Source organism: Lissotriton helveticus, chromosome 5_1 (assembly GCF_964261635.1).
Source record: "Lissotriton helveticus chromosome 5_1, aLisHel1.1, whole genome shotgun sequence".
Classification (NCBI taxonomy): domain Eukaryota; kingdom Metazoa; phylum Chordata; class Amphibia; order Caudata; family Salamandridae; genus Lissotriton; species Lissotriton helveticus.
The window spans coordinates 39,108,179-39,129,998 of NC_136065.1; positions in this window are offsets into that span (position 1 = coordinate 39,108,179).

The following is a 21,820-nucleotide window of genomic DNA, read 5'->3' on the forward strand; positions in this document are numbered from 1 at the left end:
AAGGATCCACACTTTGTTCTACCCAGCAGATTTCTTTTCATTTTAACGGTCGAGAAGAGACACATTAGTAATAGGTTCATGTTACGCACCGCTTCTGCTTCATACCCGTATATAATGGATTACTGACAGTCGAGATTCTTTTCTATTTACATTTTTTAGATTTGCATTTACAACACAGACTGATATGTTTATCATGATTTGTTTGTTTGTCATCTCTTTTTCTTTGTTTCAACACGACCCTCATAGTAGGCTTATAGTTCATGCTGCAGAACTCCTGCTTTTAACCATGTATAACCACAGGTTGACAATCTTGATTAGTTTTGCAAGTGCTCAATGTCGATTCCACAAATGTTTAAGTATGTTTATTATATTTTTTTCAGCGCCCCGGACGAAGGGAAAAATTCCCGAAATGCATTGAGACTGGATTACCTGTTTTTTTAACTATTGCTTCTTGTTTAGACAGCAATTTAAATGTCTAGCTCAGAACAGTGAAATATTGATTGTTCACTTAAAAACTCTTATATATCATGTTTAAAGCTATGAAATTGTGAAAGAAACTGCTATTATTAAATTTGACACAAAACACAAGCACGAGTACTGTTGCAGTTCATACAGGCAGATGGAGTTCTGCCCCAGGTAGTGCGGGTAGGGTCTAATGATGTCAGTCACTAGTTCATATCCATTTTGAGTTTCACAGGAGGGTGGCACCTCTTTCCCACCCAGCACACCACCTACAAACCCAGGAGAACAAATAGTTTAATGGATAATTTTTGAAAAACGGAGTGCACCACACAACCCACACTTTAATTTAAAAAACAATAGCAGGGTGAACATTGTGGAAAGATGGGTGAGGAACAGATTGTGCAGCACTCTGCAGGAGGTGTCTCAACAGATCTGTCCTCAGGAGCAGTGCAAGGGCAGTGTGGGCGTATTGAGCGGTTTGTGCCCTCAAATCAAGGTCGGGGCATTCAGGAAGTGTGGTCCATTGAATGTAAGCTTATGTTTAGGAATTATACATTTGATTAAACTATTCATTTTAATAGTGTGTTACACAGCGATGCTTTCGAGCCTCCGCTTGTGCTGGAGCTATTGGCATCAAGTTAGCTCTCCCAGGCCACATCTACAACAATCCTGTGATTGTGTTGTGCTTTTGAAGTGGGGCAGGTTAACATCGCACATACGATCGTCTTGGATACTTACATAATTATTTATATATTCTAGTAAAATCATTATGTGAAGAACATTTTTGTGGAGTGTTGGACCCGGCCTCGTGGCGTGGCCCGTCTCTGTCCCTCAGAACCCTGCGAGCGTAGGCCTGCACCCTGAGCCCCTGCGCAGCGTCCCCGCAAGAATAGCCTGCACCCAGCAGCCTGGTCGTCTCACCCCCGATGAGCCCGAACCCCCGTAAACCCACGACCAGGCCGCATGTCCCCGTCCCGCTCCCGGCTCCGAGCGCCTAACATTGCATGCCCCACAAGGCCCGGACGCCGTCTTCCCTTCCCGACATCCCTGTCTCCCTGGGCCTAGCGTGACCCCGGCCCCAGTGAAACCCAGCCTCCAAAGGCGCGCCAGTCCCGGCTGGGGGGTAAAGGGCTCCCGAGTGAGATAAGCCAGAGAGTTTCCATGGCACCTCCGGCCTCCCCTGAGGGGCTGGTATCTGTCACACCGTTGGCCCTCCCCGGTGGGCCAGTTTCGATCACCCCTCTGGCCTCCCCGAGGGCGGGCTCCAGACCCGCTGGGCGTCTGGGAATTCCCGGACCCATCTTTCAAAGGGATCAAAGAGCCGACCGCCGGACCTCGCCAACGACCAGCCCCCAGGGCTTGAGACCTCCGCCTGCGAGGGTCCGGAGATCAAAAGAGCAGAAGGACTATAACTGGGCCCGCCCGCCAACTAGCGGGCAGTTGTATCTTGGAACTGAAGCCCTGCTGATCTGATCGCGGCTGACCCTAAGAAGACTCCTCCTGAACCTCTGAGCCCTGCTGACGCTGTCGCGGCTCAAGCTGAACTGAACCACCGGAGCCCTGCTGACGCTGTCGCGGCTCGACCTCTAAGACCATCGGAGCCCTGCTGACGCTGTCGCGGCTCGACTTCTAAGACCATCGGAGCCCTGCTGACGCTGTCGCGGCTCCTCACGACTTCTCCAGATCGAGTCCTGCTGACCTCGTCGCGGCTCGAGGAGTACCCTGGCCCGGCGGGACCATCGAGAGTACCATCACGACCGAGCCGACTCGACGGAGGTGAAGCAGCCAGTACGACCATCATCCCGTACCCCCCGGCTCGAGGATTGAGAGCTGTGCGTAGGGTACGCCTCGTACTGTCCCAGAGACTAAAAGACTGTCCCGCTTCCCCCTTCCCGAATCCTCCAAGACTTTGTGGTCCCTTGACCCCTGTGTATAGAATACTGCTACCGCGCTATTTGCTCATATAAAGATCTGGTTACTAAAACCCACCGGTGTGGTGTCTGTTCGTAGTGTGGTGTGAGCTCAGTGTGTACGATCCTAGACCCAAAGTCCTCCCCGGTGAGGACCTCACAATCAAGACTCGGCAAGTTCTGTGGAAGAGGTGGGTACGGGTGTGGTCGGGGGAGCACAACCCGACCCTCGCGGATCGCCCCTTCTTACATTGGTGGCAGCGTCGCGATAAGAACCTACGTCTAGGGATCGTACAGTACTGACACACTACCCGAACGAAGAAGCAGCCATGAGTGTCACAGCCGACAAGACCACCTTCCAGATGGAGCTTCTGGGAGACTATTCGCACCGTGAGCTCAAGCAATTCTGCAAGGATCTCCGTATCCCGTCAACGGGATTAAACACCAAAGAGGACTTCCAACAAGCTCTAACAGCCTGGGTGGAGGCCGGAGCACAACCTCCAGCCCCGACAGAAGCCGATGGGGGGGGAGCCCCTCTGACCGAAACCCACGCTCCAGAGCAAGAAAGAACAGAGTCCCCGACGCGGACTCCCAGCACGGAGAGAGGTCTATCTCCAGAAGAGATGGCCGACCGAGAACGCAACCGAAGCCACGAGCTAGAACTAGCCCGTTTGAAGATGGAGGGAGAACTCAAGCTGGCCGAGAAAAAGCTAGCCATCGAGCAGTTGCGGCTGCAAGGAGAACTGGAGGAGAAGAAGCTCCAACGAGAACATGACGGAAAGAAGCTCCAGCTGGAGCACGAGCGCAGCATGTTGGAAATAGAACTAAAAGCCCGGAACGAAGGCAGCAAAACAGCAGCGACCCGAGAGGCCGTCCCCCCGGTGGAACCAAAGGTCCACATCCCCAAGGACGTGGTCAAAGAATATTATAAAAACGATGACATCCAGCAATGGTTCAAGGCCTACGAGGTCGCCATGACCTCCCACCGAGTTCCGCAGAAAGATTGGGGAGCCGGGCTGTGGGGTCGATTCCTGAGTGAGGGGAGAGACACCCTACTCGACCTACCGTCTGCCGAACAGACCTCCTACAGCCACATGAAAGAGGCCCTCCTCACAAGGTACGGGCTCACCCCAGAAATGTACCGCCAACGCTTCCGAGACTGCAAGAAGATCCCCGGCACCACCTGGGTAGAATATGTCAATTTCTACAGCCGGGCACTGGAAGGGTGGATCAAGGGCAGCAAAGTATCCACCTTCGAGGGGCTCATCGACCTCATTGCCTACGAACATTTGTCCCTGAATTGCTTTGTGGAACTCCGGCAGCACCTCCTGGACAGCAAGTTGGCTGACCCCCGGAAGCTGGCCGTCGAGGCCGATCGCTGGGTGAGCACCGGAGTACCCCGGGGGCCCGGGGGAGACTCTGGCCGAAATGAACAGGGGTCCTCCCGCCAGAGGGGAGGAGGGAACCAGAATAGACAGAGGGGTTCCCAGGTAGGGTCCCCACGTAGTCCCCCCAGAAACCAGCCCGGCACCTCGCCTCCCACAGCGCGCGCAGGGTTTCCCCCAGCTAAGCCAGGGCCCCGAGCCAGCCAAGCCTGCTACCATTGCCAGCAACCAGGGCACTATTCCAATGACCCCCGCTGCCCGTTGTTCAAAAAGCCTGCCGCTGCAGGCCCCCCAGCGCGCCACATCACCTCAGTAGCCCTAGAAGAAGAGGAGGGAGAAGAGGAGTTCGGGGGAGCTGACCCCGCAGCCATGATGCTAGTATCCCTGGGTGATAGAGAGATGGTCCCAGGAGCCCCCCTACCCGACAATACCGAGAAGTATCGACAGCAGGTGACTGTCAATGGCCATCGCCTAGGGGCGCTCCGAGACACGGGGGCCAGTATCACTGCGGTGAAACGGCATCTAGTAACCGAAGCCCAGATTGTCCCCCACATCTCCTGCAGGGTGATCGCAGCCGATAACTCCGTCCGCACCTGCCGGATAGCTCAAGTCCCGTTCGAGTGGGGGGGCGTCTCTGGGGAGTTACGAGTGGCAGTCCGCTCTGACATGCCCGTGGACTGCCTGCTCGGCAACGACCTAGAGAGCTCCCCATGGCAGCGGGTTGAGAAGAGGACCCACCTGGAGATGGTGGGCCTGCCCGAATGGGCCTGTGTGAGTACCCGGTCGATGACCGCCCGAAGAATCCCCCCCGCAGGGGCGACCTTAGAGGCGGCCCCAACGACCCCTGAGGACCCCGAGGTCCCTGAACCCTCCGAAGCCCCTGAACTGTTCCCCGGGGAGAGCTTCCCCTCCGACGCAGGTCCCCTCGGCCCTAGCGTCGAGTCGACCCCAAGTCTGGACGACCTTCCTGAGCTGGCCCAGTGGCGCCAGGAAGGGGGACCGTCCCGTGAAGAATTCTGCCTAGAGCAGACCTCCTGTCCATTCTTGGTTGGGCCGCGGCAGCAGGCCGCCGCCCAGGCCGCCGGTGACCAGTCCGGCTCCCACTTTGTCTATTGGGAAAACGGCCTATTGTATAGCGAACAAAAGTCCGCCAAACTAGGGTCCGGCCGAGTGCTGGTGGTCCCCCTACGCTTCCGCGGCTTCCTCCTGAACCTGGCCCATGACGTACCCCTGGCGGGACATTTGGGACAAGACAATATGTACCATCGCCTGGTCACCCACTTCTACTGGCCGGGCATGCGCTCAGATGTAGAAGGCCACTGCAAGTCCTGCCCCACGTGTCAGTCCAGCGGAAAGAGCGGAGGGAAGCGCAAGGCTCCTCTCCAACCCTTCCCCGTGGTCAGTACCCCCTTTGAGAGGGTGGGTATCGACATCGTGGGCCCCCTCGACCCCCAGACCTCCTTGGGGCACCGCTTTATCCTAGTGCTGGTGGACCATGCCACCCGCTACCCCGAAGCCATTCCCCTCCGGACGGTTACGGCCCCCGTGGTGGGGCGGGCCCTCATGGCCATCTTCTCCCGGGTGGGATTCCCCCGGGAAGTCGTCAGCGACTGAGGGACAAACTTCATCTCAAAATACATGAAGTCCCTCTGGCAGCAATGTGGGGTGACCTACAAGTTCACCACCCCATATCACCCCCAGGGGAACGGTCTGGTGGAACGCTTCAACCGGACCCTCAAAGGGATGATCATGGGTCTCGAAGAGCCCCTGAGACGTAAGTGGGACGTCCTCCTCCCCTGTCTCCTCTTCGCGTACCGCGAAGTCCCCCAGAAGTCCCTGGGGTTCAGCCCCTTCGAGCTGCTCTACGGGCACCCCGTCCGGGGACCCCTCACCCTGGTCAAGGAGGGGTGGGAGGCGGCGGCCCCAGAGCCCCCTCCCGATGTGTTTCGATACATCTTGGCCCTCCGGAACCAGACGAGGAAGTTCCGAGAACTGGCCGAGGCAAACCTCGAGGCCAGTCAAGAAGAAATGAAATGGTGGTATGACCAGAATGCCACTCTGGTCGAGTTCCAGCCCGGACAGAGGGTCTGGGTGATGGCCCCGGTAGAGCCCTGTGCCCTGCAAGACAAGTGGACAGGGCCCTTCAAGGTGATCGAACGCAAGAGTCAAGTGACCTACCTCATCGATGTAGAGTCCCCCAGGAACCCCTTGCGGGTCCTTCACATGAACCGCCTCAAGCCCCACTTCGCCCGGTCCGAGTTGAGTTTGCTCCTCGCCACGGACGATGGGGAAGAAGAAGAAACGGAGCCTGTCCCCGATCTCCTGTCCACGAAAGAGAAAGATGGCTCCGTAGAGGGAGTGAATCTCTCCTCCTCCCTCTCTCCAGAGCAGCGTGAGGACTGTCGCCAGTTGTTGGGACAGTTCTCAGACCTCTTCTCCCTCACCCCCGACGTCACCAACTGGTGCGTCCACGACGTGGACACCGGGGACAGCCCTCCGGTACGGCACAGAGCCTACCGCGTCCCTGACCGAGTCCGGGCCTGTATCAAGGCCGAGGTATCGAAGATGTTGGCCCTCGGGGTGGTCGAAGCCTCTGACAGCCCATGGGCTAGCCCCGTGGTCCTGGTTCCAAAGGCAGCCGCCCCCGGTGCTGTTCCTGAGCTGAGGTTCTGCGTTGACTACCGCGGGCTCAACGCAGTCACCAGAACCGATGCTCATCCCATCCCCCAAGCCGACGAGCTTATCGATCGCCTCGGGGCTGCTCGCTTCCTTAGCACATTCGACCTGACCAGCGGATACTGGCAGATCGCCCTCACCGAGGGAGCTAAGGAAAGGTCCGCTTTTTCCACCCCGGATGGTCACTACCATTTCCGGGTGATGCCCTTCGGGATGAAGAATGCCCCCGCCACCTTCCAGAGGCTGGTGAACCAGGTCCTGGCGGGGTTGGAAGAGTTCAGCGCTGCGTATCTGGACGATATCGCGGTGTACAGTTCCCACTGGCCCGAGCACCTCCAGCACCTCCGGGCGGTGCTGACCGCCCTGAGGGGGGCAGGTCTCACCATTAAGGCAAGCAAGTGCCAGATCGGACAAGGGTCCGTAATCTACCTTGGGCACCAGGTCGGAAGCGGCCTCGTAGCCCCCCTCCAGCCCAAGATCGATGCCATCGTGGCCTGGGAGGCCCCCACGACCCAGACGGAAGTGCGGGCGTTTCTAGGGCTCACGGGGTACTACCGCCGGTTCATCAAGAGTTACGGCAGCATCGTAGCCCCTCTCACGGAGCTAACCTCCAAGAACCAGCCGAAGAAAGTCAGCGGGACCTCCGCCTGCCAGGAGGCGTTCAAAACACTGAAGGACGCCATGTGCACCGCCCCCATCCTACAGGCCCCCGACTACTCACGAGAGTTTGTAGTCCAGACGGACGCGTCCGAGCATGGCATCGGAGCGGTCCTCTCCCAGGTGAACGAGAGCGGCCTAGACCAACCCGTAGCATTCATTAGCCGGAGGCTACTCCCTCGAGAACAAAGGTGGAGCACCATCGAGCGGGAGGCCTTCGCGGTGGTTTGGGCCCTGAAGAAGCTGAGGCCCTACCTGTTCGGTACTCACTTCCGGGTCCAGACCGACCACCGACCCCTCCGGTGGCTAATGCAGATGAGAGGGGAGAATCCCAAATTGCTGCGCTGGTCCATCTCACTCAAGGGGATGGACTTCACTGTTGAGCACCGGCCTGGTGCTGACCACGCCAACGCAGACGGCCTGTCCCGATTCTTCCGCCTCAGCGAAGAGAACCCCCAAGAGAATGGGTAGTTCTCCCCGGCTTCAGCTGGGGGGACGCGTGTTGGACCCGGCCTCGTGGCGTGGCCCGTCTCTGTCCCTCAGAACCCTGCGAGCGTAGGCCTGCACCCTGAGCCCCTGCGCTGCGTCCCCGCAAGAATAGCCTGCACCCAGCAGCCAGGTCGTCTCACCCCCGATGAGCCCGAACCCCCGTAAACCCACGACCAGGCCGCATGTCCCCGTCCCGCTCCCGGCTCCGAGCGCCTAACATTGCATGCCCCACAAGGCCCGGACGCCGTCTTCCCTTCCCGACATCCCTGTCTCCCTGGGCCTAGCGTGACCCCGGCCCCAGTGAAACCTAGCCTCCAAAGGCGCGCCAGTCCCGGCTGGGGGGTAAAGGGCTCCCGAGTGAGATAAGCCAGAGAGTTTCGATGGCACCTCCGGCCTCCCCTGAGAGGCTGGTATCTGTCACACCGTTGGCCCTCCCCGGTGGGCCAGTTTCGATCACCCCTCTGGCCTCCCCGAGGGCGGGCTCCAGACCCGCTGGGCGTCTGGGAATTCCCGAACCCATCTTTCAAAGGGATCAAAGAGCCGACCGCCGGACCTCGCCAACGACCAGCCCCCAGGGCTTGAGACCTCCGCCTGCGAGGGTCCGAAGATCAAAAGAGCAGAAGGACTATAACTGGGCCCGCCCGCCAACTAGCGGGCAGTTGTATCTTGGACCTGAAGCCCTGCTGATCTGATCGCGGCTGACCCTAAGAAGACTCCTCCTGAACCTCTGAGCCCTGCTGACGCTGTCGCGGCTCAAGCTGAACTGAACCACCGGAGCCCTGCTGACGCTGTCGCGGCTCGACCTCTAAGACCATCGGAGCCCTGCTGACACTGTCGCGGCTCGACCTCTAAGACCATCGGAGCCCTGCTGACGCTGTCGCGGCTCCTCACGACTTCTCCAGATCGAGTCCTGCTGACCTCGTCGCGGCTCGAGGAGTACCCTGGCCCGGCGGGACCATCGAGAGTACCATCACGACCGAGCCGACTCGACGGAGGTGAAGCAGCCAGTACGACCATCATCCCGTACCCCCCGGCTCGAGGATTGAGAGCTGTGCGTAGGGTACGCCTCGTACTGTCCCAGAGACTAAACGACTGTCCCGCTTCCCCCTTCCCGAATCCTCCAAGACTTTGTGGTCCCTTGACCCCTGTGTATATAAGAGTGCTACCTCGTTATTTGCTCATATAAAGATCTGGTTACTAAAACCCACCGGTGCGGTGTCTGTTCGTAGTGTGGTGTGAGCTCAGTGTGTACGATCCTAGACCCAAAGTCCTCCCCGGTGAGGACTTCACAATCAAGACTCGGCAAGTTCTGTGGAAGAGGTGGGTCTGGGTGTGGTCGGGGGAGCACAACCCGACCCTCGGGGATCGCCCCTTCTTACATGGAAGAACTTCCGCACATGTTAATTGTCTAACCATAACAGGTATATGAATAAAGAAATTAATAAACGCATTGCCAAGCTTTGCCGATTTTTTTCTTATGACATGGTGGTTGGGTGAGGTGAGAGGTCAGCAAACAACGATGGGAGGGTGGGGGGAAATAAAAAATTACGGGAGGGTGGGGGTGATTGCAAACAATGACCGAAGGGTGGGGGTGATTATAAACAACAATGGGAGGGTGCGGTCACTGCAGGCGCTCTTTCCAATATTTACACTAATACCCATATATTAATAAAAATAATATTACCTTTGCTCTTAATATTGCAAATATTAAATGTGGTACCACTACAAATGTCGACTATTGTCATGTAGTTTTTACATGTCATTGGCTAGTACTTGCACGCACTAACATAACTTAATAGAGCCCTTCAATGCTGCTTTCCCGTAAGCGCTATACAAACGAATAGAGCCTTTATGTTACATAACTGGCAGTAGTACTTCAAATAAGGCTGCAAAAGAGGCCGGTTTTATGCACTTAAATTAAACATCAACCTTAAGACCAGAAGAGGCCGTTGCAAGAAAACGTTTTAATTCAAATTAGTATTTTTTTTAAACTGTGAGAAAACGAGGAATGTGGTGCGGAAGCACAATATGAAGTGTTACCATGGGGTAAAAACACATGTACTCAAACCTGGAAGAACGCGAGTGGATCTCCTGACGTACACACGTTGCCATTGAAGGTAATGGCACCGTGTGCACGTGCTTGGCTGAAAAGCCTAAGCGCTCGGAAGAGATAGTTTTCCTTTGCGGCGTATGCGCTGCGAAGGCTCGACCTAAAAATGAACATAGGTCGATAATCACATCAAGATTATCTGCATTTATCGACATTGAGTTGGACATCACAGTTTTAAAGGTGCAGTTCCCTGTGCTCCCGGTAATGATTCAACTCCCTCCCCTCCTCCCCAGTTCCAAACCATAATATGCTTTCCATGGGGCCATCTCTCCTGCGTGCCTCAGTGACCCCCATTTCCATCCCTCCTGCTTGTCTCAGTGACCTCAGATTTCATCCATCCTGCGTGCCTCAGTGTCCCCCATTTCCATCCCTCCTGCGTGCCTCAGTGACCCCCATTTTCATCCCTCCTGCGTGCCTCAGTGAACCCCGTTCCATCCCTCGAACGTGCCTCAAGTGACCACTGTTTCAATCCCTCCTGCGTGCCTCAGTGAGCCCTGTTTCCATCCCTCCTGCGTGCCTCAGTGACCCCCATTTCCATCCCTCCTGCGTGCACCAGTGTCCCCTGTTAGAAATGGGATCTCTGGCTGGCCAAGGCTTGCGCCAAAGTCAGTCAAAGACCACCACTCTAAGTCAGGGCAAGGGAGTTACATGCCAAGATAACCCCTGCTCACCCCTTGGTAACGTGACACGAGCAGTGAGGCTAAACTCGGAGGCAATGTAAGTTAAGCGTTTGCGCGTGCACCCAGCAACAACACCCAAGGCCCACCACAAAGAAAACTCCACACAAGGTTATGTATAAAAATAGCCTTTGTATTGTAGCAAAAACAAGCCATTACAAGAGGGTCCAAGGGATATGAAATTTAAAGACCCATGCCTGGTTATGATCCCCAGCTCCTTCTACATATATAACACAAGAACACAGGGGATCTAACAGACTAGTTCCTTAGCTGAGCTGCCAATCCGACTTGCCAGAATCTCGGAGTGTTTGAATCACATAAAACAGCCTATTATACACGAGGGTGGACACTATGTTTATAGGAGACACAGACACAGTAAAGATCATTCAGAGATGGTTTTCAAAATCCAAAACATATAGCAATGGGTTACCATCAAATTGACTTGGTGATCAGTCCTATCATCTGGCCAAACCCAGGTGTGAGTAAGGCTGGTCCCCTGATCATTGGGACCTAATAAGCCACACCATTTGTTGCTGGTTATGGATTTGGTCCACCAACACAAATGAACCGTCAATGATGGCTGATCTTTGATGATAAAGTGAATTATAGTGCAACAAAAACAGAATAGTGAATTTAAAATAGGATGGTGTGTCCTATAACAAAATTTATTCTACGGCCGAACAACATCTCCTAATAAAAAAACCTAGAACAGTGCAAAAGAGACAGTCAACAAATATCTGTCTAGTAATGGGCCAACATGTTTCTGCCTAACGGGCTTTTACGTCCCTTGGCTTTCATCAGGGCCTCTGTTCTTTCAATAGTTGCACTTAGTGATTATGAATAAAATAGACACCACCAACACCAAAGTGGAAAAATAATAAGGTAAACGGTTGAATACGATACAACCTGTATCAACCGGAGACATTAACCCTCCATGTCAATTGAGAAGTAAGATTTCTATGGAAGGAAATGTATAATGATTAGTTATCAACTGACTGTGTCCTTATCCCAAAACATGTATTCCACCCAAAACATTCATGAGAGAAATAATAATCTGATCATGCTCACCCTTCATGATAGGGGACTTGACCTCACCTCACCTGGACCTTGCTCAGGTTCTACGAGGCCCCGCACTACATAGATATAAGAGGTAAAACAGACAAGGGAAGCACCATGAAGCATAATTAACAGCCTTCTGAAATGTCCAAAGATGTACCTGTGTCACAACTGTACATATATCTATGAATCCACATGTGTAGAGACTCCAGCACACCGAATATGTGAGCCCAGTCTCAAGGTCTCCCGGATATATCATGTTTCTCCAACAAGTATCTCTAAGTAATTACATATTCTATATGGGTGTATTAATATACTAACTCCACCTCAAGATGGTGACATACTCTATGTGGGGGTAGTATTAAACAACAAACTCTCCCATGTAAATTGCTAAAAAATGGCCTCTGTTGTTAAGTAGCCCATATCTATGCAGCATTTCTCAAAATACATGTAAGAAAAAGTTTCTTCAGGCTCACCTCTCAGTCGGTACCTCAAGCTCCCATCTGAGTCTTGGGGGAGGTACCGAACAGGAGAAGAGCCGGCAATTTAACAGTGTCTCAGAGGGGCACTGGTGTTGTACCCTTCCGCCTCTCTCGTCAACAATAGAAAAACAGGCGAGTTTATAATTCCTCTTTGGATCTCCATACCTCATTCTTGAAGTAAAGCGCCGTAATTCATGCCTTAACTTAGTTTGTCAGTAAATTAAAAACGCACTAATTTGCGCTCGAAATCCCGCGAGAACCCTCGCGAGAGGGACTACGGGATGACGTCATCCCGCCCATAGTTGTAGTTCCTACACTAAAAGGAACATCATAATCCACTGTGTACAACGTTAAGGTTAATCCACAGGTTATTAGACCCCTGTATTAATGTCGAGTGTTATTTAATGTTGTTATTGTTCCTAATTTAACTCATTATTTTTACTTTACGTCCATCGGGGAACATCAAAAAATGAACTACTGGATGATGTCATCCCATCCATATTTGTAGTTCTATCTCCCCAGTCAGTGTAATAATAACACCTTCCTGGCCAGATCATTAGATGAAGGTACTCATAAAGCCCCCGACTATATTTAAGGGGTTGCAAACTCCAAAAATCTCCTCTACATGTCCAAACTGGTAATATGTATGCTGCGACTGGTTATAATCATTATCATACACATTGATTAACTCTCAAAGGACCACGGGAGATTCCGCAAGATGAAATATATCATCCCGCCTATATTGATGGTTAGTATCCAAATCTCTTATAGTGAATGTACGGCTCTTGTTATAGGAACACCTGTATTACAAAGGCCTATATTGGATAAGTGGAATGGTAATGGCAAAAATTGTCAACTACGCATTGGTAACTGCTCTATGAAGTTGTCAACAGTAGGCCCATTCTCACATGCGGTGTATTATAATGTCCTATGTGATAGTTATTATGTCCCCCAGATGTGATGAGGTATATGAGATAACAGCAAATAGATTACATCGTCTAATGTGGAGGGTTGTCAATCGCTATAAATGATTACCTAATGGTCCTCCTATATTATTCATTGAGTACTAGGGTACATTTTCCCCAACCTCGACCTCTATAACAGGGTCCAGGGGATGTCGTCGTTCAAACCCTCTGAATCTGTCCAAAGCTTGTAAATCCATTTCTGTTCTTTCAGAAAAAGATACCTGGATACATCACTTATATGTCCAGGTATAAAAGGCTTTTCCAGAACAGTCAATTGGAGGTCAGTTTCATGATGCTGTTTCTCCAAGAAATGTCTCGTGAGTTTAGTCAGAGACTTCTTGCAGCGGAAAGAGCTCTTATGCTCTAACATTCTTGTGCGGACTTTTCGGGTAGTCATTCCCACATATCGAATGGAGCAAGTGCATGTCAGCATGTAAATGAGATTGTTACTATTACAGTTGCTAAAATTACACTGTACCCATGGTCTATTTGTACCTATATCTACTTCCCTAGAATGTTTCGTCTGGGGACAGACAGAGCAGATACCACAAGGGTGGTGCCCCATAACGGAAGGGTGGTTCCAAAGAGTTTCTCCAGTTTTTCTGTGGGTTTCTCTGGGGCGGGTATGCACCAGCCGATCTCGGATGTTACTTGCCCGTTTGAATACGAATAAGGGCTGCGCAATCTTCTCATTGCCATGATTAAGAATACGCCAGTGTCGTCTGACGATTTTCTGAATATTGTTGCTTCTTGTGTTGAAAGTACTCACGAAAGTGAGTCTTTCTAACGGAGGTTTTGGAGCAGGAGGTTCAAGGAGAGCTTTCCTGTTGTTGTTCATTGCTCTTTTCTTTGGCCTCTTAATTAAGGAGCTCGGATAGTGTCTCTCCTTGAGTTGTGTTGATAGGTTTTTAGCATGCACATCAAAGTCCTCTTTTTTAGAACAGTTCCTACGGACTCGTAAGAACTGCCCATAAGGTAGATTCTGGCGCAGGGAATTCGGGTGATAGCTTTCGTAGAGGAGTAAAGAATTGCGCGCCATGGGTTTTCTATATAGTTCACTCTGCAGGCCTGCAGGTGTAGCATAATTAGACAAATCCAGGAAGGCAATCCTTTCGTTGTGGGCCTCTATCGTAAATTTCAGATACTGGTTTCAGCTGTTAAGCCACAGATGGAATTCATTGATTGAGTCTATGGTGCCTCTCCTCACCACCAACACGTTGTCAATATAACGCTTCCACCACCTAATCGAGGTGTGGCAGGGGTTGGTGGGAGTCAGTATGTGCTGTTGCTCAAACTGGTGAACGTACAGGTTCGCCAAGCTCGGCGCAAAAACGCTGCCCATACTTGTACCAGATATCTGGAGATAGGTTATGTCTTCATATTTGAAATAATTCATTTTCATGGCCAGCGTGGCTAAATCCATTATGAATGGTACCGGTGTAAGGGAAACATCCTTAACAACGAAGATTGTACAACGACTTACCTGAACAACGAAGCCGGAACCACGACTTACAAAAACCACGAATTTCATTAAGCACAACTTCCCTAAACCACGAGTCTCTCCACTACACTCTGCACCTGTAAAAAATCACTCCAAACAATTAAGGGATAAAAGGGGGGGGGTCTTCCCGCACAAAAAAATGATAATTAAAAAAAAAGAGATAATGGTATGCGTTGTAAAAGAATAATAAGATAATACATTTTGATCCGTTTTTTTTAAAAGAAAGGTTCACGCATGAAGTATTATAACTACAATAGTGCCATCTAATGGGCAAAAACGAGATATAACATTTCGTGGTTAAGGAAGTCGTGCTAAAAAAAGGTAGTGTTTAAGATAAATCGTGGTTAGGCAATCGTGGTTAAGGAAGTTGTGGTTCCGGCAGTAGTTGTTTAAACATACAACCCCGGTGTAATAGTCTCACAGATATTATCCCTCAGGATGGATGTTACAACTTCTAGAGTCTCATCCTGAGGGATAGAGGTATACAAGGATTCTACATCGAAAGAGACCAAAAGGTCTCTTTCGGGATCAAATTCAATTTCAGGGAGGACTCGTAACACATCTTTGGTGTCCTGTAAGTAGGTGGGCATTTTCTGTACAATAGGCCGTAGGATGACATCTACAAAGGTGGACAATGGCTCTAATGCAGACCCTATTCCTGAAATGATAGGCCTTCCAGGCGGAGGCCTCTGTGGCTTGTGCACCTTTGGTAAAAGGTAAAAGTAAGGTGTTACAGGGTGTTTCGCGACTTGAAAGGTAGCCTCATTTTGAGTGATCCATCCCTCTGAAGATGCCTCTTCTACTAGGTCTCTTATCTGTTTGATGACATCCTCCGTGGGGTCTTTCTGTAGAAGCAAATATGCCTGTTTATTATTCAGTTGTCTTAAACCCTCTTCCCGATAATCGGCAGTGTTGAGAATAACTATTGAACCGCCCTTGTCCGCAGGTTTTATAGTTATGGACTGATCCTCAGAGAGTGATGTAAGTGTTGCCTGCTCAACTTTGGTGAGGTTGTTAAATGACCTCAAGTTCGTGTTCCACAGTCTAGCAACCTCGTCCGCAACAGCTTTCTCAAATGCCAATACCTGTGGCGGAACCGTGTGTACATGAGGTTGAAATTTGGATTTAACCTCGAGGCCCATGTTGGTATCACTGTTCTGAAACTCCTCATTAGTCTTATCTTTAAAAAAATAGTGAAGTCTGAGCTTCCTAAAGAATTGGCTTAATTCACATTGAAATGTGAACGGATCTCCACAGTTGGTCATGACAAATCCCAAACCTTTGTTTAGTACTTGTTCTTCAAGGGGGCTCAGTATTTTAGCAGATAAGTTAACTACGAGGGATGATTCCCCGATGAACCTGCTTTCTGATTCTTGGCTGTTTGGCTCCTCGTTCCCGCATGGGGACCTGTCTGATCTTCCCATTGGACCCCTGTGTGTTTCTCATAAATGTTTTGGGTGGAATACATGTTTTGGGATAAGGACACAGTCAGTTGATAACTAATCATTATACATTTCCTTCCATAGAAATCTTACTTCTCAATTGACATGGAGGGTTAATGTCTCCGTTTGATACAGGTTGTATCGTATTCATCCGTTTACCTTATTATTTTTCCACTTTGGTGTTGGTGGTGTCTATTTTGTTCATAATCACTAAGTGCAACTATTGAAAGAACAGAGGCCCTGATGAAAGCCAAGGGACGTAAAAGCCCATTAGGCAGAAACATGTTGGCCCATTACTAGACAGATATTTGTTGACTGTCTCTTTTGCACTGTTCCAGGTTTTTAATTAGGAGATGTTGTTTGGCCGTAGAATACATTTTGTTATAGGAGGACACACCATCCTATTTTAAATTTACTATTCTGTTTTTGTTGCACTATTATTCACTTTACCATCAAAGATCAGCCATCATTGACGGTTCATTTGTGTTGGCGGACCAAATCCATAATCAGCAACAAATGGTGTGGCTTACTAGGTCCCAATGATCAGGGGACCAGCCTTACTCACACCTGGGTTTGGCCAGATGATAGGACTGATCACCAAGTCAATTTGATGGTAACCCATTGCTATATGTTTTGGATTTTGAAAACCATCTCTGAATGATCTTTACTGTGTCTGTGTCTCCTATAAACATAGTGTCCACCCTCGTTTATAATAGGCTGTTTTATGTGATTCAAACACTCCGAGATTCTGGCAAGTCGGATTGGCAGCTCAGCTAAGGAACTAGTCTGTTAGACCCCCTGTGTTCTTGTGTTATATTTGTATTGTAGCAAACACATTAGATAAAAACACACACTTTACAATGTGCCAACAGGCACGGGCAGAATTTACAGGGGATATGTACAGGACAGGGCCACATGGATCACTGTCAGGAATATGCACTTTTAGGTTTAGAATACTTGTAGGAATGAGCACTTGTAGAACATAGAATAATCACTTTAGCACCAAATAGAAAATAGAGCACACAACCAGTAACTACTGGTAACAGGTAAGTACCACCTACGCAACCCTAACCACCTTAGGAGAATATTACGCAGGGAACCAGGACTTCCCTAGCAACACCTGTACTAGGAAGAACAACCACCTAAGTATCACTATACATTTAGGGGTATATACATAAGAGCATTACACATGATGCATCACAACATTCAGAGGTGTAGGGAAAAACACATGATGCATAAACATACATTCAGCGGTGTAGGAAAAAGCACATGACGCATAAAAACACATTCAGAGGTGAAGCAAAAACACAATTACGCCGAAATCACCTTAGGTCACAACCAGTGACTGTCTCAAATGTCAGGGGCCTAAACGGAGCAGCTGCCCACTAAGTGCTGGCCAGCTGAATCCTTAATGGGGCAAGACACACGTGGGAGCCTCGTGGGCTCGGCACGCACATGGGGACCAGAACCAACGTAGGAGCCTCCTGGGTTCGGGATAACCAAATTGCCTCCTGAGCCTCCTGGGCTCTAACAAAGCTGGCGCCTGCGTGGGAGTCCCGCCTCGGGGGACTCAAAGTAAATTATGCCCCCAAGAGCCTCTCTGGGCTCTTCACAAATGCCACTTAAAGCCTCTCTTGGGCTCAGCACGATGGGGCCTAGCTGGGGGAGCGGCCCGGTGCCTGCCGGGGCCGCTCTACCCTCCCAGCACCCCCACAAGCAAATCGGCACTACTGGAGGGGGTGCGGGCACTGGCAATGTGCCCCGACGGCCCCCCTCTTGCTCTGACTGTGCTCTCACCGGGGCTTTGGTTGCGGCTGGAGGCCATCTCGTGGCTTTCTGCACCGGTGGGACTCTTGCTCGGTGTGGAGGCGGGGGCAGGCACAGGAAGGTGCCTCGTGCCCCTCCCTCCGTAGGGACAGGCTGCCGGCACCTCCACGGGTCTGGGGCTGCCGGACTTCTTCTCTTTGCCGGCCAGGAGCGAGGGGTGGCCTCCCGTCCGCTACCTGCCTGGCCTACTGTAAATCTGGGTCGTGGCTGCAGGACCCAATTGCAGCGCGGCCCGGGGATGTGGAGGCAGGCACTACCGGGTCGCACTAGGCAGCGGCCCGGCAACGTTTCCAACCCTCCTGGGCTGCGGTGGTGAACTCGGTGCTAAAACGAGGGGTAGGCTCCCTCAAAATCAATAATAAAGTGAGGTGGGCACTCGCTTGGGGGGCACAAAACGGCACCAGGTCCCCGGCGGGGTGGGCACCCGCTAGGGATATTAAAAATCGGCAAAATAAGCGGAGTGGGCTCCCGCGCCGAAAATAAGTAGAAGGGGGATCCCCATGCCGGGGAATCCCTCCAGAAGGGGGACTGCAGCTCTGGGCTGCAGATTCAAAGCCCAGTGCTCCTGAAAGGTAGAAACAGCGCTTCCCAGGCACTTTTAGCAAAATCAGCCCCAAACCCAAGCAAAGTCCAGCAACAAGTCCTTTAGGAGGTGGGGGGGGGGGGCAAGGCTGGGCCCAGAGCCAGCTCACAGGGTCCTCCTAGGCAGGGAGACAATCCCCAGTGGCGGTCCTCCTGGCGCCCAGCAGCAGCCCCCCTCAGGAAAAGGATCCAGGAAGAGAACATTTTGTAAGGGGACACAGCCCCTTTTTATACTTTGACCCACCTGTGGGACACCCCCGCGCCGCACGGCCACCAGCTGCTGCGTGTGCCCCCAGTGCCTGCCTCTGCCTCAGCGCCATTCTCGCTGCTGCCTTGAGCGCTCCCCTTTGGTTTTTGCCCGTTTTGTCGGAAAATTGTGCTTGTTTTGTTTCTGTACCCGAGATCGCGTTTCCACTGTTTTTTCCCCGTTTTGTCCTGTATTATTGCCTATTTTTCTCTGTGACGTTTTTCTCCTCGTGTATTTGACCTCCATTGTGCCTGTCTCCTTCCTGCTTGCCCGCCTACCTCGCCGCTCTCCCTCCCCGCTCCCGCTTCCCGCCACCGCCATTAGCCCCGCCCCTTTTTCTTCTGTACCCTCCCCGCTCCCGCCTCCCAGCTGCTCCGCCCACCCGCGCACTTCGCCTTAAATGGCGACCGTGCGAACGCGCAGCGTTGACGCGCAGCGGGCGCGCCGATTGTGCGCCGAAGGCGCGCCAAAGGTAAGCCCGTCTGCGCCCGTCCGCGCCTGGACCGCGCCCAGTGCCAGGACCCCTGGACCTCGACGATCCCGACCAACCCGCAGGACGTACTCCGCCGCCACCCTCAGCGCACTCAACACCGGCCGACGCCCAGAGTGCCACCAAGCCACTCCACGACGCACCCACGGACCTTTCAGCTGCCACGCCTGCAAGTTCGCCTGCATCCGGACCTGCCTCACACCAGCACCCGCCAAATCGAACACCAGCAGCACACACCTCAAGTGCATCCTGCTCAACACCCGTTCCGTCCACAGACACGCCGTAGAACTCTGGAACCTCCTAGACGCCACAGCCCCTGACGTTGCCTTCCTCACAGAGACCTGGATGAACGCCTCTTCAGCTCCCGACATCGCCATCGCCATCCCAGAAGGCTACAAGATCGTCCGCAGGGACCGCAACGCCAACCAGATGGGAGGAGGCATCGCCATCATCCACAGGAACACCATCCGTCTCACGACCAGCACCGACAACACCCTGACCAGCGCCGAACACCTGCATTTCCAGATCCACACCAACCCGAACACCACCCTCAGAGGCACCCTGATCTACCGACCCCCCGGACCACGCACACATTTCAGCGAGGACATCGCCGACTTCGTCAGCCCGCATGCCCTCCCCTCCGCTGACTACATCCTCCTGGGAGACCTCAACTTCCATCTGGAAAACAACAACGACCGCAACTCCAGCACCCTGCTCGACAACCTCGCCAACCTGGGACTCAAGCAACTGGTGTCCACCCCCACCCACCGCGCCGGACACACACTCGACGCAGTCTTCTCCTCCAGCAAAGACGTCAGCTTCAGCCACGCCACTGAGCTTCAATGGACGGACCACAGCTGCGTCCACTTCACCTTCAAGAGAACGACGACCCACCACCACCAGCAACAGACCACCCGCAGAAGCTGGAACAAGATCACAGCAGACCAGCTCGCCACGTCCCTGAGCCAGCACCCTCCTGCCAGCTCAGCAGACCCCAGCCAGGCCGCCAACAACCTCACGAAGTGGATCAGCATCTGCGCGGACGAGCTCGCCCCTCTGAGGACCCCGCCTAGCAGACCCGGCAGCAAGAAGGCCCCATGGTTCACCGACGAACTCAAGAGCTCCAAGAAGAACTGCCGAGCCCTCGAGAAAGTCTGGAGAAGGGAACCGACACCGGACAACAGGACCTCCTTCAAACTTGCCACCCGGAAACACCACCAGCTGATCCGCGCCGCCAAGAAAACAGCTTTCAAGGACCGGCTGGACAACAACGCACACAACTGCAAGGAACTCTTCAACATCGTGAAAGAGCTTTCCAACCCCAGCGCAGGAAACAACGACATCACCCCATCGCAAGACCTCTGCAACTCCCTCGCTTCATACTTCCACAACAAGATCGCCGACATACACAACAGCTTCAACAACCAACCAACGCACACCATGACCGAACAACCACCCCCCACCACCACCCTCCACGCCTGGACCCCGATCAGCACCGAAGACACCATCCGCACGATGAACTCCATCCACTCCGGATCACCGACCGACCCCTGCCCTCACCACGTCTTCAACAAGGCCGACGCTGTCATCGCACCCCACCTGCGAGACATCATCAACACATCCTTCGACACCGCCACCTTCCCCGAGAGCTGGAAGCACGCCGAACTCAGCGCTCTTCTCAAAAAACCCACAGCGGACCCCTCCGAACTCAAGAATTACCGCCCCATCTCGCTCCTCCCGTTTCCAGCCAAAGTCATCGAGAAGATCGTCAACAAGCAGATGGCCGCCTTCCTCGAGACGAACGGATCCCTCGACCCCTCACAGTCCGGCTTCAGAGCCAACCACAGCACCGAGACCGCCCTCATCGCCGCCACCGATGACATCCGAGCCCTGATGGACAATGGAGAAACAGCGGCCCTCATCCTCCTAGACCTCTCCGCGGCATTCGACACGGTCTGCCACCGCACCCTAGTACGGCGCCTCAGCAACATCGGCATCCAGGACAAGGCGCTGGAATGGATCATCTCCTTCTTCGACGGAAGAACACAGAGAGTCCGCCTACCACCGTACAAGTCAGAGGCCTCCGAAGTCATCTGCGGCGTCCCCCAAGGATCATCCCTGAGCCCCACCCTCTTCAACGTCTACATGAGCCCCCTCGCGGCCATCGTACGCAAACACAACCTCAGCATAATCTCCTACGCCGACGACACCCAGCTGATCCTCTCCCTGACCAACGACCCCGCCGCCGCCAGAGCCAACCTGCACGAAGGGATGAAAGAGGTAGCCGAGTGGATGACGACCAGCCGCCTGAAACTGAACTCGGACAAGACGGAGGTCCTCATCCTGGGCTCCTCACCCTCCGCCTGGGACGACTCCTGGTGGCCCCCCGCCCTGGGCACCGCACCCAAACCGACTGACCATGCACGAAACCTGGGCGTCATCCTGGACTCCTCCCTCTCCATGACCAGGCAAGTCAACAACGTCTCCTCGGCGTGCTTCAACATCCTACGCATGCTACGGAAGATCTTCTGGTGGATCCCCACCGAGACCAGGAAGACCGTCACCCAGGCCCTCGTCACCAGCCGACTGGACTACGGCAACGCCCTCTACGCCGGTACCACCGCCAAGCTCCAGAAGAGACTCCAGCAGATCCAGAACGCCTCAGCCAGACTCATCCTCGACATCCCACGAACCAGTCACATCTCCGGACATCTGAAAGACCTTCACTGGCTCCCCGTCAACAAAAGAATCACCTTCCGCCTCCTCACCCACGCACACAAAGCCCTACACGACCAAGGCCCGAGCTACCTCAACAGCCGAGTCAACTTCTACGCTCCCAAACGCCACCTCCGATCAGCCAAC